The sequence below is a fragment of the Nipponia nippon genome, unplaced genomic scaffold (assembly GCF_047370975.1).
Source record: "Nipponia nippon isolate SJK-2023a ecotype South Korea unplaced genomic scaffold, ASM4737097v1 scaffold_9, whole genome shotgun sequence".
NCBI classification, from domain to species: domain Eukaryota; kingdom Metazoa; phylum Chordata; class Aves; order Pelecaniformes; family Threskiornithidae; genus Nipponia; species Nipponia nippon.
The window spans coordinates 5,910,595-5,930,535 of record NW_028262413.1 but is presented as its reverse complement, the minus strand read 5'-3'; the positions used below and the strand labels follow the sequence as shown (position 1 = coordinate 5,930,535).

The 19,941-nt window shown below is 45.3% G+C and overlaps 1 long non-coding RNA gene across 1 annotated transcript in view; it reads right to left on the bottom strand.

Moving 5' to 3' along the window:
- LOC148050077 (uncharacterized) overlaps positions 1-19,716 on the bottom strand; it is a 70,627-nt gene extending 50,911 nt beyond the window's left edge. Inside the window, exon 1 of the long non-coding RNA XR_015701575.1 lies at positions 19,553-19,716. This is a non-coding gene — a long non-coding RNA (uncharacterized LOC148050077). The remainder of the gene's footprint in view (positions 1-19,552) is intronic.
- Between the last annotated feature and the right edge of the window lie 225 nt (positions 19,717-19,941).

The following is a 19,941-nucleotide window of genomic DNA, read 5'->3' as shown; positions in this document are numbered from 1 at the left end:
TTTCCCTCCAGCCAATAGTCACATGTCTGAGCCTTCCTTAAAAAAACTCATTTACTTTTTGCCTAGTTGAAATAAAGTGGAATTGTTAGTGAGAGTGGGCAGAAAGGAGAGAGCATTGCCATTAGACCGCATTGTTTAAATCAACCCCTAACAAGCATTTCATTTCGTTTGGGTCATTAACTACATTTCAGTGAAAAATGTAGTTTGCCTGGCAAATTGGTTGGTGCCCAAATGCCTCCAACAGGAGACTCTTCTGGGTTAAACCCAAAGACTGCAATACAGACACACAAATTTTACAGGTGGGAAACTTAACCATGAAGAAAACCTGTTTCAAACAAGCACCCAAAGAAGTGGATACTTAAAGATATATACAAAATTTTATATTTAGTGATTTATGAGATTGTACAGCCTGAGGCAGTATTCTCGTAATTTATTCTATTCTCCCCTGTAACACTGATCACTGAATGTCATAAAGTAATTCAGATAAGATAGTCTGTAATTAGGGGCTAATGATATCAACTCTGCTGGACGCACAGCCACTTCTGACATATGACACCCAAGTGATTTTACTAAAAGAGTATATCACATCCCTGGGTAAGCCTCAAACAAATCCATTTAAATGGTCAGTCCCCCTTTTCCAAGCCACACTGGGCTTTGGGAATAGTTCGCTTTCTGTCTTGCTGCAATTATTTGCAGAGTTAAAAAGCTACCACCTCGTCCAACTCAGTTCCCCATTACCTCAAATTAAACAAGCCCATCTCCCCCAGCCTCTCCACACAGCGCGTGCCCACCAGCCCCACAAGGCTCTCTGCAGCTCTCCTTCGGATCCCTCCAGCTCCTCATCTTCCCCCCAGCACCCCCCAAACCGCACGCTCTGCTCAAGCCACTGCCCTGCTGGTGTGGGTGAACAAAAGGCAACAGCCCCTCACCCACACAACACCTCGGGTTACCAGTCTGCAAGCGATGGCTGGTTTGTTTTTTCTGCAAGAACACACAGTTGCTCGCCCATTCGGTTTCCGATCCCTGATAAGCCTCTGCTACTGAAAACTCAAAGCTAGATGTAGTGTGTGCATATACATTTTTTTTTTTCTTTTGAACTGAACTGCTTTCTGATCATTTCTCAGTTTTTCCCACAGTGACACTGAATTATAATGCTGATCTCCAAGGTGATGCCACCATTCTCAGGTTGGTGTTGCCTCCAGGCCCTGCACGTAGACTGAACTCCACTGCCCAAGTCACACGTGCCATACTGAACAGTCCCAGATCCCTGATAGGCACCATAAGGCACCTCGCCTAAAGTCCTCCCCAGTTGGACAGCAAACCACTGATAACTTCTCCCTGCACACAATTTGCCAATCATTCACAACCCGTCTTAAAGACTCAATTTCCTTTGATTGCTTTGGAGATTGACACGAGAGACAGCATGAAAAGCCTCGCCACAGTCAAGCTATCTGACACCCCTCCTTCCACCCTGTCATGCTGTCAGAGGGGAACTAGGTGGAGTTGACATGATGTGTCCCTGACAGTTGTGCTGGCTGTTCTTTATCACCTGTGATGCTCCAGGTACATAAGGACAGATCACTGGATCATTTGACCCAGCAGTGAATTCCAACAGGCCAGTCTAGACTTGCCCAGCTCTCCTTTTCCCTCTCTTTCAGAGGCAGGTGCTACCCACATCTCTTCCCCTGGAGCCTCCCCAGACCTCCTCATGCTCTTGAAGATAACTGCTAATTGGCCCTGAAAATTGCTCTAGCCTCTTCTCAAAATGCTCCAAGAGCTGGGAACATCCAGTTTGCCCCAGTATCCTAATAGCTGCAGAAATGTGGAAATCTATAGGGTCTGCTGGTGCATTCATTTCCAGAGAGCAAAGGGGAGATGTTTTCTCCCCAGGGCTCCGGCAAGCTCAGGGGCTCAGCGCTACTGGTCTCTCTTGCTGTCCCATAGACCTTATATGTCAATCCTAAAGCACACTGTCTTCGGTTTGAATCATGAGCTTTCCTTTCACAACCGTCACCTGCATTGCTTTTCACCTTTTCCCACTCTACCATCATGCCCTGTTTCTTCAGATCTATTCCTGCTCAGCCAGCTACAAAGCTGCTGGGTATCATGTCCTGCTGTTTCTCTTTCCAAATCCTACCCTGCACTACCAGTGATCGGATCTGCTAGATACTCAGCAGCAGCCTCATTCACCCCATCTCTTTGGTGGTCCATAGCCAACTGTCTCCAGCAGACTGCCTGTTCCCAACAACCAGCACCAGGAGCCTTGCAGCAGACATACTGCGACTTCAGTCTGAGCATCAGCCTCTTCCCTATGGCCAAGTCCTCCCTGAACAAGCTGTATGCTTTTCTATCAGGACTCTAGCCATGGCCATTTCCTACCAAGCCTCTGCTATGACATTTAAATTATAACATTGATTATACACAAGACTTGAAGTTCCGCCTTTTTATTCCTTGTGCTGACATATCTAAAACATTTGACTGATGGACCCATTAGTTTTCTTCTTGTGACAATTATCCCTCAACCTCTCCCAGTTCTCGCTCCTGTCAGCAGTTTGATGCGCCACCATCCTCTGCCAATCTTATTTTAAAGCCTTCCTCATCAGCAGCAAATCTCTCCCGGTTGTGTTTCCTGCGCACGTGGTTCCACTGGGACAACGCATAACACAGGGACAGTGTCTACTGTTGCCTTTGGTCCCTGCTACTCTCAACTCTGGTCCCCTGCTGCCCATCATCTTAAGTGCAGCAATGCTTATTCAAAACAACCACCCCAAGCTATTCTCTCCTATCCTCCTGTTCATGGAAAAGCACCGATTAACCAGAAGTAATTTTTTTAAAATCTAGAAGTAATTTATATTATATAAGGAAAAAAAGGTCAGGTAGATACTCCATTTATCACTATTACAAAGGGCTGTAACACAGTGATGAAAAGAAAGAGAAATTAATTACAAGTCAGAGGCTGCAATAACTCTCTCTCTAATTGTGACGAAAAATTTAAATTAACGTTTTTGTCACCAAGAGAAGTTTGATTAATTTTACAATAGTGGAGATGCTATCACCTTAATATTGGTGGGTAAGGAAATTTTACTATTTGCAATTTAGATGTAGATCATTTCTTTAAGACTCAAAAAGTGCCTGCAAGGCACCTTCACACTTTATTAACAGCTCAATCAGTGCCACGCTAGAAATAATTAGCCAAGAAACCATGTAGTAAATATATCTAGACCGGCAAACCTGCAGAATAAGAAGTACGTGATAAAATCCAGACCCCTCCAAGAGAAACAGCTTTTCTCCAGCACTCCAAAGCGACCGCTGCTGCCCAGCTGTCTGCTATGCCACTCTGCCTTCAGGGAAACAACAAAAATACCAGATTTTCTGACAGCTTTGTTTTGTTTTTAAGCCTCCACTCGGCTGCAAAGCTGGAAGGCAGAAGGGTTAGATCCAAGCAGTGGCCACTGATGTGGCACCCTGATGCACACTGGGTGCTGTACGAGGCACTGGCTTCCCTCTGGGGCTCGTGGGTGCAAGAGGTGGGATGGCAAAGGGCTGCTGAGGAAAGTTTGCTGCTGACAAATGGCGACTGAAATGCAATAGGAAAGAAACTGAGGCAGGCAGGGATTACCATGGTGTGGGACCTGGGACCCACCCAGTCTGCAGCAGTCGCACCTGAGCGCGGCGCTCAGCGGCCAGGCAGGCCTCCTGTTCCCAGCCCACAGACACAGGAATTGCCTTGTTTGGGTTTTGTTTTGCTTTCCCCAGCCTTTAATCCTCACAAGACCCTGACCAGAGTCGGGATCTTGGACAGGACCTGGACATAGACAAACACGAATACCCTGGCGCATCAGTAAGGCTTCGATATCAAACACCCCACACACACAGACCCTGAGCAGCCCCTTATCTCTCTCTGCATCTTTAAAGTCTCCTGCCCCCTCGGGACAGAACTGAGCCCCGTGTGGAACAGGCCAGGACCTGGGCAGCCTCTCCCCTGCAGCCGGGAGCAGCAGCACCCCTTGAACTCAAACCTCTCAGCTCCTTGTTTGCAGAGCACAGCATCAGGGCAGGAAAGGGCAGCACTGCCTCGTGAGCTCCTCTGAGACCGCTCATGTTAACAGTGCGCACATCCCTGTGCCCTCCAGGATGCTTATCATTGGTATCTGCAAGGAGAGGGGACAATTCATGTATTTTTGTCCCTGAAGGCTTTCCCCACCTCCAGCACGCATGGGCTGACACAGCAATGGAGTGTGGGAACCCAGCAGCCAGGCTCTGCGAGCGACGCCAGTCCCCAGCCTTTGCTACCAGAACAACCCCTGCAAAAGCCCAAGGATATAATGCAGGAAAGTACGGATCAGATCAAAGCCCTGGGAAGCTTTCCTAGTTCCTCTCTGCACTATTTAGCAAGGGCCATTAATTTCTTCCTTTCATAAACACTGTGAACGATGAAAATCTGGAAAATAAAATGAGCCTAATGAAAATGTATTGGTTCTAAGGCAATCAATGCCATTCGGCTTACAGAGAAAAGGAAACAGTTCCCAGTCTGTACTCTGCTCCCTGTAGTCAACAAGGCTGACTGTTTCCAGCATGGATCAATGAACCATTCGTTAGGGGAAGTGAACCTGTACGAACAGCATTCATCTCTCTCCTCCAAGATCAAACAGACTCGCATGGGAAGGTTCAAGACTGCTCTTGAAACTTCAAGTCTAGGGAAAGTTGGAGCACTTGAAGGTAGTTTGCACATAACAGTGTCTAGCGAATCCTCCTACTCGCTGCACCCGGAGATGAGCAGGAAGGCGCTGAGACTGTGCACGGGGAGGCTGGATCATCTCCCGAGCAGAGGCGACGCTGCAGCACGGGTGTGGGGGCTCATGAAAGGTATTGGGGTGAGCGCAGGGGAAGGAGCTTTCTAATGCTGTCAGCTTGTAAGCAATATTGAACAGTCGATGCAATTTTCTCCTTGAATTTCTTTAGATATAGTGATGCTAAAGAGCAGGCGGAAGGATGGAAGTAAGGGAACTGTGGTGCAATACAACCAAAGTAGTCTACTCATCATTCAAAGAATTTGAAATATGTGGCTTTGCCCTAAAAAGCTGAAGATCTTTACAAGGAATGCTATTAAGAAGTGTTTACTCCAGCAGATCCCCCAAAGCAGGCAGGAGCTGGCACTGCCGCAGTCTGCTGCAGACAGCTCTGCAGCTCCAAAGCATTCGTGCAGGGGGAAGAGACGGAGGTAACCATTCTGTCAAGTGCAAGGCCCTTTCCTCAGATGCAGCACCATAACGTCTGACAAACGGTACCTCCAGGATAGCTGTCAGAGGCTGTCATCGATAGCGTACCAGTAGCCAGTATAATTCAGCATGACATTAACTGACATGGGGCAGCACGAGGTCCACAAACCACGCTTGTTTAAATAACTAGAAAGCCAAAAGAAAGCACAGGCTGGCCAAGGAGGCAAATTGCAACAGGCACATAAAAAGGCAAATGTTTATAGCACATAGCTAAGGAAAGGCCATGTTCCGTCCTCCCACTGAACTGACACAAAACTTAATGGGAGATCTTTATAAGGATGGGCTGTAGAAAGAGGCACTAAAGGCTGTTCCCAATGACTTTAAGGCATTTGGAAGTAGGCAACAATAAAAAGAGGAACTTATAAAATACAGATGCTGGACTGGTTGCAAAATTTAAAGGTGGAATTTCTTCACGTTCTGAATATTGTTGCAAGCTGTGGAGAAACACTTAGCTGTCTTCTAAAAACCAGCTGGAAAAGCAAGATATGGAGAGCAAAGCAAGTGTAAGGGAATAACTAATGCCACCGTAGGAGTGTGCACTGCAGTCTGAGCTACAGCTGACAACAGAACAGGACCATCCCAGAGAGACCAGCACTGGGCACAGCTACGGGCAAAACACAGCACCGTCTCCACCAACTCAAGCCACTGAAAGCATTCACCCATACCACGAGGCCAGTATCATAAGGCAACTAAAAACACAGTTTTCCTCAAATTGCTCCAGCAGCTTTATGACTGAGCTGCCTCTTGCAACCAGGCACTGCCAACAGCCTCCAAGGAGAAAGAGCTCCCAACTAGGCAGTGACAACCCTGCTGCCAAGACACTTTCGTAGGGCCTTTCATGTACGCTAAAACCTGCAAATACTCCACTTTAGTTCTTTGGTAACATGCAGCGGACAGAAGGGGACAGTCCCCTGGGGACACCATGTCCTCCCCACCCCACTGGTGCTGCCACATGCTGCAACGCAAGGGGAATGGTGAGCCCAGGCTTCCGTCGGCGTTCTGCTGCACCTCCTTTCGGCACAGCCGCTTCTGGTGCCCTGTGCCTTCTCCCTTTCTAGGGCTGCTCTCTCATCCTGGTTTTTCTTTAAGCATTTCCCTCCTGCCCATTTCCCAACCAGCATGTACAGATCCTCCTCTGCTCGAGTCAATGCCTTTTCCCAGTAGCTGGGCACTGCCGGAGTATAACATACACGTGAAGCAGTAGTTCTCTGATAAGTATTTGACAGATTAAACATTGCCTTGAGCTTTAGTTCTTCAGCAGAGTTATAAAAAAATAACTTCCCCTGAAATTTGCATTTTGTGATAGCAGAGGGACTGCCTGCCTGTTGAGGCTCCGCTTTGGAGTGCGTCTGTGCTTGGCAAGCGATCCCTCTCACCCGTCAGCTCTATCTCCTGCTTCCACGGCACTGCAAATCAGGACCTGAAATCTAGTGCCCCAGCTGCCCTGCAGGGATGACCATCACTAAGAACAGGGCAGGCCCCAGAGGGATGCCAAGGACAGACAGTTTGTGTGATACAGAGACCAGTTTTGATGTTCTGGAATTAAATATTACAGCACAATTGGAGTTCGTCCTAGAGGCCTGATGGAGTCATCCCCAAGGACAGAGAATAGCAGGGGGCACAGATGCTGTACATCCACCCACACACTAATTGAAAGAAAAAAACGTAGGAGAAATATGATTCTTGTTTTGAGAGCTAAAGATGCATTCAAGAACTTTATGAATCACCCAGAACAGCTACACACTTGTGTGACCTGGCAAGATATGAGGCTTTCCAAGGAACTTACTATCTCTGGACAAACAGATGTCACAAAGCACCCAGCTTCTCTATTACATGTTTTCTGCTTCCTCACCCCCAAGAAGAAACAGATGTTCAGCTCGGGCAGCAGCCACAGAGAATCAATCGAACCTGTTTATTGAGAAAATACTCTCAAAGAAACAACCGATTCCTTATCAGGAAGGATGCACTCAGGAACTATGCACCATCTATGAATTACATCCAAAAGCTCTCTAAAACTGCATGTCTTTGAATGACAAAGCTTTAAGAAGGAAGGAGAAAAAAGAAATCCAGGTCCAACAACAACATTGCTAGTAGCAGTTTACCTCTGACTGAAAGGAGGAAAAAAAAAAAAATCATTAAATATATCTCTCACAGGATCCATTTTACAAGCTAATGTCACTTTGCTTTGCTTTCAATCAGAGATTAAGGTTAATCTCCAGAACTACTGGTGCACATGCAGACACGGTAGAAAGATGCAAATAACTTCACAGAGGAGGCACAGAGAAGAAAGCTCTTCACCAGAAATCTATTATTCTACATTAAAATGCATCAGCTGATTTACAGTCTCTGTTGGATACTAAAGTACAGCTGGGAACAGGCAGAAGCTCTGAGCCCAGAAAACAGCATCATGAAAGCATGTCACACATGACTGCATGTGTATGTGTGTCCATTTGGTGGGGGGGGTATGGATGCATACTTTAAGCGCTTGTCAAATACCGACCCTAAACACGCCTCCTTTTCTGTCCATTATAGGAGCTCTGACACGAGCCTGAATAAATACACAAGGGTTCATTTGTGAAGATGCAACCCTCGTGGTGTCCTGCAGCACAAACTCTCAGCGAGAGCTTCCCAAGCTCCCAGTACAGCAGTCCGACCCCCTGGGATGAACAGGAACCCCCAGCAAGAGGCTAAGTGATGCAGACAAAGGTATCACCTCCCGAGATTGCTATACACTAGACACAACTCCCCCACACAGAGGGCAAACCGCTATCTGCCCCCATGCTAGCAGGAGTAGGTGTGTCTTGTGGAAGACAACCAGTGTGAAGTCCAGGATTGCACCAGTATGGTTCTCCTTAAAGAAACTGGCAGCTTTACCCCAAGACTGGCTTCACAGCAGCATCCTTGACAAAGGCTATGCGTGAGATACTGTTAATGTCCTAGGCACCTGCTGGCAGTTTTATTGCAGGGTACCACAGGATGCTGCAGAAGAGGAAAAAAAGAAAGTAAAATTTTAATTATTTAATTTAAAATAAATGTAATTTAATAAATTTAATATAAAATTTTAATTATTTAATTTATTCCAATGAAAAAGTCTCTGGGTGACAGTCCTCTCAAATAAGAAAAGTGTAGGTCCTAAAAATGGATGGACTTGAAAGGGATGTGCTATAGGTGAGATATACATGAAGGAAACACTAACAGGAAGCCACTTGCATCCCTCAATGCCATGAATTTGCCACAATAGTTCAAAGCTTTGCTGTCCTGCCCTTCAAAAGGGTTTTCAGAGACTATCCTCAAAAATATCCCCCAACTTGTCTGGCTTCAGTTGTGCCCTAAACTATCCCATCACTGGACTCTGACACTGCCACCTCTCTTCTGAGTCTTTTTTTCCCCTCCTCCTTGGTTTTCTCTGCACTTAACCAGAGCATGACTTTGCTGGCCACAACTGACCTGGCATTTCACTGACATGCGGGTCTATTTGCAATTATATTGTTGACAGAACCAGGCAGTGCTTCTTTTACTTTCCTTTACACCTGAATTTGTCCCTTACAGACCCATTAGCACCTGCTGGAAAACTGGCAAATAATTGTTTTATACCATAAAGTAAGTTCCTATCCCCAAGTCTTCTTTAAAGCTAGCTGTACCTCTGCAGCACATCTACCTGGGGAGAAGTACACAGACAGTGCAGCAAATACCCTCTGGGACCGCGTGAAAAAGACAATCTGGAAACGCGTCAGCAAGGAAAGCCCGAGGACGCTATTTTGTAAAATGTGTCTGAAAGCTGTGGAAGGTCTGTCTTGTAGTCAAGACCTCATCATTAAAATTCAATCAAAAAAGGCAGTAGAACCTTCTAAGTTAAAACACTAAATAAAAGGAGATCAAGATAAATAGCAGATATCATCTGAGCCGGTCATAAGAACGAATGTGCATCAATCTTCAAAAAAGTCACTCAAGATTGATAACACCAAAAGACAACATCTTGATAACCAGTTTTACAGTGATGGATTGAGGGAAAGCTTAATGAGTCAAGTACAGGATTGGAATTTTATTAGAGACTTTACCAGAGCTAGAAAAACCTGTAAAAACATAAGACAAAATCTGCCTTGTAAGATACAGGAGTGCATACATTTCTGTCCACATGGTGAATTATCACATACATTTGTGTCAGGAAGAGTTTGACTGGAATCCACTGCAGAAAGAAAAAACCCCACATCTCCCACTACTGTATTATGCCTACCACTCTAATTTAGCAGTTGTGAGAGCTGATCTAACATAACATAATTGTATTTTAATGTCTTCTATGAGACTAAGACTCATTAGTCATCTTCTAAAGAGAAACACAAGCTGAAGTCACATGTCATTATGCCAAGTTTTCAGGCATATGGTGCTCACAACTATCTTCCTACTAACCTTTAAGTCAGACTTTGCTGGAGAATGAAATTTGATGGGAGCATCCTCAGGATGCAAAGCTGAGTTTTGGTTTCAAGCTAAAATAAATCTGTTTCACCTTCCACATTAGCAGGGCTAGTGAAAAACTGTGGCCATGTTTCTTGGGTCAAATCCTCATTTTATTTAAAGCAGCAAAGTTACTCTGGATTCAGTTGATCTGTATCAGATTTCACAGCCAAGAGCTAGATCTTGATGCTAAAATTGCATCAGTAGAGAAGCACCCATGCTCGTTTAAGTATACTTTCTCCTCTTTACATAATACACTGGTTGCACTCCTTCTCTTGAGGCTTTGCTCCTCCATTTATTAATCCACTTGGCCATTTGCCCTACTTATGTCTGTAGTATAATTCAAAATATAACGTGGCACACTGCTTCAGGAGCTAAAATGCTAACACAGCTCAAAAATCCCAATTCAAAGGATGCTGCAACATAACAAGAGGGTCCCGACTTGGTTGGTTTGGAGTAAAACTTTAGCTTTAACTTTTATTCTGAGAAAAATGTAGTTTTTCCCCTGTTGTTGATCCAAATGCCATAAGCAACATGAACACTGATATCACAGATACACAGTGATTATCAAACTCTCTAGGTGTGCCCAGGTGGAGGGCCTCCTGCAGCAGGTGGCAAGACGGCTGCGTAACATCAGGGAGGCTGAGCAGGAGTTAGATAGTGGTTCCAGGCACGGTCTGCAGCGAACCCACAGCCCTCGACCAAACAGCCAACAACTCCCCCACCGGCACACACAGAAGGGCAGGGGGCAATAATACAGAAGAATGGATGGGTGCAACGGCAAGGACCAGCAAGAGGAAGAGACTTAGCCTGAAGCCCAAGGTGCCCTTGCAGAACTGCTTCACCACTCTGCAGACTGAAGAGGAAAGACCCATCAGACCAGGAGAGATGCTGGAGCTGAGTGAAGCAGCCCGATCTGCTCCCTGTATAACAACCAGCACAACTAAGAAAAGGTGACGGTGATAGTAGTAGGCGACTCTCTTCTGAGAGGTACAGAGGCACCCATTTGCTGCCTGACATGCTCTCTGGAGAGGTGTGCTGCTTACCAGGGGCTCATATCACCAAAACACTGCCAAACCTCATACAGTTCACTGCTGTTGTTTCATGTGGGCACCAGTGATACAGTCAGGAACAGTCTGAGGAGTATCAAGAAGGATTAACAGAGCTGTGGGAGCAGTGGTAAGGGACTCTGGAGCAAAAGTAGTTTTTTAATCAGTCCTCCTGGTCAAAGGAAAGGGGTTTGAAAGGGCCAGTCAAATCAGCAAATGGTTACAGGACTGGTGCCACAGCCAGGGGTTCAGCTACTTAGACCAGTGAGTGCTGGACAGAAGGCAAACCGGCAGCAGCTCCCCACCTTAGCAGACAGCAGTAAGCAGGGAGAGACCAAGCCCTGACCTGGCCAGGCAGGTAACATGACCAGAGCACCCTAGCAGATAGCCAGAGGCACTCCTAAGTCCTGGGACAGAGATGTTCAGCTGGCACAAAGCTCACCCCCTTCCTCCAGGGACGTTGGCCCAACCACGATGCCCAGTTTGCAAGGGGAGAGCTAACTCCAGCCCCCAGACAAATCTAGTCCGAACTAAACGCAAGCAAACCTGCACTGCTTTCCCCAGAAGCCATAGCAGTGCCGGGCAGCTTGCCTTTTTTGCAGTTTCCATAAAGAAACATAATATTCTGGCAGGAGAAGAGACCTCTGTGCACCTTGCAGGGTTCCCACTGCCATCAGACCTGCCCAGAAAGCAGGTCCCAACAAAAGCACATCAGAGCATCAGCGAGCAACTCTTCAGCAAGGACAGGGCAGGGCAACTTTTTTTAAGCTGTGATAAAATGAACATATTAACAGATGCTGAAGTGAACACCTCTCTGGAAACCTAACTGGCAGACGTTTGGGTCTTCCTAAGTGGGTAATTGATCACAAGCCTATGCCAGTGATGTTACAGTAATGAAACAAAGAGGGAACTGGGATTTAAGGAGTTCAAATAAGCCTGTCAAAAACATGTAATAATACTGTCAGATCAATTTGCTGTCAAATACAGGTGTGATATGATAAAACCTCAGAGTTTTTAGTAGATTATATTATTGAAGCAGTAATTTAAGAACACCTTCTAGGTAATAAATTACAATAAATCAAACTTTAAAACTTGAAAGCGTGCGCCAGAAGACATACACTGTATGATATGAGAAAGACAAGTAAATTTAAACCCCATTCCCAAGCTGGAATAAAGCAAATTCAATTGCTTTAGAAAGATAATGATCAAAGCCTAGTTTTGTATGAAATCAATAAATCTTGCAAAGTTATAGGGACAAACCTGCTAAATGCTTCCGTCCTTCACCCTCCTGCGTTTCTGTAACACAAACATAACCAAAGGTGAGGAAGAATTGCAAGGGGATGCCCTCACAAAACGCGGTGGTCAGTCATAAGGACTGCACAAATACAACAGGGTGGCATTTTTAAGAGAAATAGTTTTCCATAAGAAAAGTTCAATTTCTGAACAGCATCATTTCATCAAAAAAAGAACAATATCTTAGGAGGTGCCAAAATGCCACCTGCTCTCCTAAAGGAAAACACCTGATTTTCATTTCAAAAGTGTGTTTTTTTTCATGAAAAGAATTTTAATGTCTTCAAATCTACCCAAAAGTGAATATGGCTATAGCTCATAGTCCATAATTCACCTGTTTCTGTCCTCTAGCAGAGCAAAAGGGACGGGAAGAGAAATCTGAAGTCACAGCTTGGGCCAGATGGGAAAAATGTCATCAGGCGAGTTTACTGACGAGCACAAAACAATTAGGACAAGTACAACACATGGTACTTAAACTACTTAAACAGGATGCAACCAACCAGCAGGACAATATCATGCCTGATATTGCCTTAGTGACAAAGAAAGGAAAACAATGATTGATTATTGGAATGGCAGCCAGCAGAGATCAGGGAAGAAAATAAATGAAATCGCATCTGGATCAGTGGAAAGAAGTTTTAGCAGCCTTCAGCAAAGGCCTTTCAGCAAGAGATGTTTCCTAAAACCAAATTACACCTTGTGCTCATAAGTTACAAGGTTATTGCTTATATGTTTTTCTAGTCAATCCATTTTGCAATTGGTGTTCATTTTAAATTCCAAAAGAAAAAAAGAATACACACATATGTACCCTCTCCCACTTCTCAGTACATTCATTATCACATAGCATCTCTGCAACAGCCATTGTACTTAAGTAGAGAGGAACAGTATGAAGGAGAGTATTTCGTGTATTTTTAATACCTTTCAACATAGTTCAGCACTTGGAGTCCAGGATCCAGCAGGATGTGGCCAGCCTGCTCTCTCCTCTGAAAAGGGATCATTTACTGCTTTACTCAGGGGAATATTCTTCCAGCACAACAGGAGCTTGCGAGCTGGAGCCTGGCAGCTAACGCTCTGCCGCCCAGGGATCAGAATCAGCAAAATGTTTCCTCTATTATATTTTACATAGATTTTTCTTACAGAGAAAGAGACAGAGAATATTGTATTTCTCTGCCTTTGATGAACCTCTTTTCCCAGCAATCATTTGCCTCAGGTTTTCCCTTTAGAATTTGGGTCATAAGAAGCTTTGCTGACTTAACTTTCTGGTGCAGTATATTTTCCTCTGAAAAGCAGAGCCCGAGAGCCAGGGTCACTATTACGGCAGCGCTCCTCTTCCTGCTCCGAGCTGGAACTGTTCCACAAAGATGTGTAGATACCCAATTTCTGTCAGGGCTTGCACTTAAAATGCACTGTCAGTTCTCATTTCTCACATTACCATCTCAAATGGGCAGAAAAGGACAACTAAACTGGCAATCAACTTCCGAAAAGAGAAGGTCAAAATAGACTCTCTCACATGAAGAGCTGTCGGCTGTCATGAGAAGGCCGTAATAGCTGCAGCCAGCAGAGCAGTACGTTTAACGTGCTCGCTGGAGGAGCTCGCACCTAGGCGAGCCACCCCAGGGGTCTGAGCATGAAAAGCACGTCAATGAAGATGTCCCCCAACAGATCCAGCCCCAGCTCGGTTCTGCATTGCTGATTTAAGGGATGCACAGAATCTCACGCGAATGCATCGCCTACATGAAGGATTTCTGTTCTTTTTCTTAAAACCCCACCACAGCGCAGAAAAAACTACACACAGCTGCCTGTTTAGCAGGCACTGAGGCCAGCTCCTCTTGAACCTGGCTGCAGGGCACTCCCAAAGCTGAAGGGCCACAGAGAATCACACACAACAGCACTGAAGGGCACCAAACACTAGGTGTGAACCACACCAGGGTACGGGGATACTCAAAGCAGGTAACAGCTCCACCTCACCTACACAAAAAACATAGACAGGACACTCCTCCCTTGGCCTGAAGCATCCCCTCCGATTAATAAGACACCCCTGTATCAGAGGCCGAGCTTCAATTCAGCCGCTAAGTAAGAAATGCTGGTATCCAGCAATTTGACAAGAGAAAGGATTACGTGGGAAATAACCCCTTCCTTGTTCCTGGCTAGAAAGCACGATATCAAAACAGATCTCTGCTTGCCTGCTTACTGAACACAGGATTAGCCGGTGCCCCATGTTGTACCAAACAGCACTTGGTCTAAATTTTACTAAGCTTAGTGTTGTCACAAACTTCATCACGCATTAAAAGCTGATACCTGTATCCCTCTCCCCACCCAGAAAGTAAATTGATATTGAACTGATGCCTTCTGCTGCTGCAACAAAATAAACCCCTAAAAACCAGGGGTAAATGGAAAACATAGTGCTTTTTATTGATTGTGATGTTTTCAGTTAACTAGGTTTTGCCTGTGGCCGTCCCCCTGCAGCACGTGTGCACCGGGGAAGTGCTGCACTACTCCAGCCAATAACTTTTAGGAAATGGAAAGCTGCATCTGTTTAATAGATGTTTCCAATTTCTTACATCACCATCAGTATCTGTTTTAGTCACTTGGCAGGTTTTCTATAGCTTCTCAGGCCCAAGCTGATTTCAAACCCATTTGGTAATGTCAATGTGATTTCAAGGTTTAATGATTCATTATTTTTTAGACCTGAAAGCAAGAGAGCATGTTAAATTTTTCCTGCATGGGCTTAGTGGTTTCCTTCTTGTTTATTTCCTCTATGTATCATTAAAAAGAAGAGCTGATAAAGAAAAATAAAAATATCTCAGTGAAATATATATAAAAGTCTTCTTTAGTTTAAAAAACTATTATAGTGCTCTACCTTTTATAACCTGCAGAAATATTACAAGGGTAATGGTTCTCCATGCAAAACACCTTCTCCAGGAACATTAGGCTGGTGAAAACTCACCACTCTATCCTTAGATAAAATTCACATGCACACGTAGTCGTTTGACATATGCTAGAAAGTTTTGAGCCTTGTTCCTTCTCCTGCTTATTATTAAGCAGCAAGAAAAAAAAAAACCACCACCAACACACCACCTTCTGAGATAATTAGTCAGCAATCTGTATTGCACTGGGTGAGCCCTGTAATAAAATAATTTGTCTAAGGAATGCTTTTATCCACAACCTAGGCAATGTCACAAACGCTGTCACGCATATCCAGAAAGCTCTTCCACAGCTTCTTCTAGATGTGCACATCTCACTGGGGCTTGTTTTATACCCAAAGGCCTCTTCTGTAGCATCAAAGTCACCAGTGGAGCATCAGGGACCTTCTTGCATTTCTTCTCTTGTACTCCATAGAAGCAGCAAACACTGAGCCACCTCGCTTATCAGGCATGCCGTGTTTGGTGAGCGCAAGGACACGATGGATGTGTCACAGAGGACAAAGCACACAGAGGCAGGCTCTCTGTTGCAGGCAGCGTGGGCTGCCCCGCGGCCAGCCAGGCTCCCAGGGCCTCCTGCCCCCGGGTCTGCGAGCGCAGAGCAGCCACAGCCCTGGGAGCACATCTTGCATGGACTAATCTTTTCAAGCGTAAGCAGGAAAGAGCTGCTTTCTGAATACCCTCTGACAAACATTATTTCCAGATCCCCTGCCACAAATCATCCTCACAAATAAAAGAAAGGCGGCGAGGAGATTTCTTCCTTCTTAGTTTTCAATGATGGCTGTTGCTGGCACATAGTCCAAACACAGGACCACATACCTGTTCCAGGATTTTGCTATATACACACCAGAATTTAATGAGTATTTACTGCTTATCTGCAACTCCCAGAGCCTGGAGAGGGAAAGAGGGTTGGAAGAATTCATCTTGAGTTTTGTTTCCCCCCCATCTTTGCTGTTGCATATGGGAAAAGGAGAAGTTATTCACAAAAAGAAGAATTAGAGCACTGTAGCAGCTCTGGAAAAGTGATGAATTTGGTTGAGTTGGCAGCAGTCAATCAATACTCTCCTCCAAACGGCTCAGGCCTCTCATGTTTCTCCAGGGCCAAGAAAGCACCAGGAGTTGCATGGGGAGAGTTCAGAGGGCTTTGGGTGGGCAGCCTGTCCCCATGGGGACAGGGGTAAGCATCGGGGCCGCAGCCCATACTCCCCACAAGCAACCGGCTGCCTCCTACACCTGGAGCACACAGACATGGTGCTACATGGTACAAATGCACAGGGTATAGGTCAAGCCAGATAGATTATGTTCTTCTAAAGGGATTATTTTCCAAACAACCATTAACATCTGCTCCTTCATGAGCAATGTCTTTGGTGTCTTGGCAGCAAAAATACACCCACCATTAAGATGTCTGCAGTTTCCCCCTCAACATTTCAGCTTCTGCATGACTCAGGAGCTTGGCAAGGTTTTTTTCCTGCCATGGGAATCAAGATTAGGAGCTGAATGCACTAGGAACAAGACAAGATAAATGCTGGCCTGGAGCACAGGGAAAGGGAATAAGGAAAGCATTTCAACCTAATCTTTCCTAACTGGAAGGGAATGTCCTGGTTCAGTGCAGGTAGGGAGGGACTTGGAGCCGAGACTGGGCTGATATTTCAAACTGCAGTCATTCAGTGCTTGTAGGAATTGAAAAAGCTGCATGTGGCCAGCCCCAAAGGTGCCCGCCTGGTCCAAACGACTGCCATTGCTACCAGGGCTGCGTGCGTCGTGTAGCTCTGGCAGGGAAGAAACCCTCCCACAGACATTAACATGCTGAATACACCACAGCTAAATGGCCTCATTCAGCCCAGAGCGAAGATGCATTTTCACAGAATTTAATGACTGATTAATATTCATTTAATACTTCTTGCCTAAAACTGCAGCAAATGATTTTAAATTATACCATTTGGGAGACAGCAGACTCAATTCAACAGGATCACTGGGCTCAGACTGTCCAAGTCACTCTCTGGATTATTTGGTTCTTCTTTCCCTTGCCAGGTGACTGGCAAGTGTCTACCTTGCCTTTCTTTCTCTACTTATTTCTGCCTTTTTCCTCTCTTCTTTTTTTTCTGTGTTTGCTTTAAAATGCATGCAGCACTAACAGGACACATAGAGGAACCGCTACCGGAGTGAGGCAACGGCCCTACTTTTCTTGCAAACCTTTGGAGACAGCAGGCTGCTGCAAACCAAGAAGGACAAGCCGTGCTTGATCTGCTGCCAGCAGCCTCCAAAGGGAGCAATAAGGAGAGCACGCAGGGTAGAAAACAGATCTGAGCTAGCAAGCAGCGCAGCTTGGGTTTGCTCATGCTCTGTAGGAAGACTGGGATTTTAATGTTTTTTTTTTAAAAATGCAAAACCAGAACAAAAATTAAAGAAGCCTGGTGGGTCCCTGAGCACCCACCACTCAGCAGTCTTGGCACCAAAACCTGCACCCACCAGCCCACAAGAAAGTCAAGGGAGAAAAACAAAGCAACAAAATCCACGTTATATTAGCTTCAAACCTGTCCTTGGGGAGATGGATCAGTGCATTGTGCAAGGCAGGAAAGTCAGGCTCTTTCACAGCAAGCCCGCAGGGCAGTGACCCCCAGCACAACCTACTTCATCTAGAGCACACACCAAGCTCCAGCACCCCACGCAAGCTCCAGCACAGGCATAGCAAAGGGTGTCCAACACAGTATCTCTGGAGACTAGGGATCGACAACACTACAAACTCAGCCCAGGCACCGCAATAAGAATTTCTGTAGCTATAGATGCCCCAAAATGAATACCTCACCCCCCCACTCAAGCAAAGCCCAGAGAAGAGCCCAGGTACTGAGCAGTCTGCTCCCACCTCTGCCTCCAAATGGCAGAAAGCTGTCAAGGTGCAAAAGCAACGGTACAGCAGCCCCTCAAATCCCAGAGAACATTATTCCCTCTCCTGTTCTCCCCATGACCCCTATCAGTGCGGATAGCATCACCTTTTCCTTGCTGTACTATGCCCTAGCAGCATCTCCCTCTTATCCAGAGCCAACCTCCCTTCCCATTCCCAGAGCCCGGCACCCAACCGGCTGTCGCCTTCACCTGAAACTCCTATCGACATACCTGCACCTGGACAACTACAATTCTTCCCTTTTCAATTTCAATTTTTATTGATTTTTCAGGCACTCATTTCTGAGATGTATGGTATCATTGGATTATACTGTTTAGCAATTTATTTGTGTCTCTCTTTATGCGCTGGATTGATTCTTTTTTCCACCGAGTCTCAAAAAAAGATGCTGCCACTGTTGTTATTTGGCTATCATAACAGCTCACGTACCCCTGAACTATTAGGCAGTGCTGCTCCAAGAAATTTTGTGCTGAGGTAATTTGGAGACTAAATCAAGTTTTATCACTGAATGAGGTTAGTGGATATTAATGGGAAGGCAGGAGTTTGCACTGAATCATTAATGTGGATAAATTGGGAGCGCCTGTTTAATACTTTATACAGCAAGTGCTAATAATGCCTGAAAATGGTGGGGAAATATTGCAAGTTGTATTTAAACACAGCAGAGAAGGAGGCCTAATTTGACCCGTTCTGGTACATTAGCTGTGACTATACAGCGGGACCCTCTGCTAGCCTGAGCCATCGCTCCATGCCACCCTGCTGTATTTCAGTGTCCAAGTCCTCACTTTCAGAGATGTTTATGAGTTTGTGTAATTGAACTCAAAAAACACAAAGGCAGCTGGGACAATCTGTATTTGAAAGAAATTGCTGCAAAAAAACATTTCCAGGGACTTGAAATTTAAAATAATTTTTTAAACAACAAAAATTAACTTACAAAAGAAATAACAATTACAGACAAGCACTCCTGCCAGAACCTGCCCATCAATTAAACGCAAAATGGTTTCCATACAGGCTCATACATACATGGATTAGGTTGTTCAGAAGTGCTCAGAGCTACTGTGACCTTTGTATGCTGAGCAAGAAGCAACTCTCTGGGATACATGGCCTGAACCGCCAGGCTAACATCCAGCACTTTCAGAAGCCTCTCCGTGAGTGAATGCGTGGAAAGAGTGAAGCTAGAGAGAGAGATGGACAAAGCCAGTGCATACTTCTGCAGCTGTTTTAACTGGCCAGAGCAATGCAATGCACAGAGCAGTCACACATTTTACTTACAGGAAGAAATTCAGTGATAGTTGAATCATTTGTCTGCTGGGGTGCACGCTGCAGCTCTGATACAGTTTAGAAAAGAAGTCCTGCAGCAACAGGCACTTTCGCTGCCAAGCAGCCGTCAGCCCAATTATTCCAAGGTAATTCACACTAAGCAAGCAAAGCGAGGTGCATTATCAGAAGCAGACACACAGGTCCAAGGTCACCTACTACAGTAAGGAACATACAGTCTCTGTACACAGAAGAGAGCTGCAAGAAGATGATGGGATTATAGAGGAAAATTGAAGTGTGCTTACTGCTAGCAAAGGTAACATGGTATTCTCTGTTTCCCAAGCAAAAGCAACTGCTCAAAGCTTACATTAACCCCCTGTAATAGCAAGACTGAAGCTCAGCAGTACTCACCAGCTGAAGAGACAGAGACCACAGCCAGTTATAAAACAGCACCTGCTAGGCAGCTCTCCAACATATAAAAAGCAAGCCCTGGAAAAGCAAACCAGGAAAAAAGGCCCCAAGAAAAAGGGAGCCCTGCAGTGGGAGAGTTAAAAAGGGACAAGCAAGTCATTGAGATGCTGTTTGAATAGGGATAACCCATGCTGTTAGAAGAGCTTAGGTCCCCTTTTAAGCAGCTAAATGAAATGGCCGCTATTCTGAAAAAAAAAAAAAAAAACCTGACCCAAGAGGAGCTGAGCACAGGACTGTTTATTACAATACAATATTGGCCACAGGTGAGCTGGGTGTGATCTGCCCTTCCCCAAACACAGCTGATAAACAGGCAGCTGATAATTAGCTGA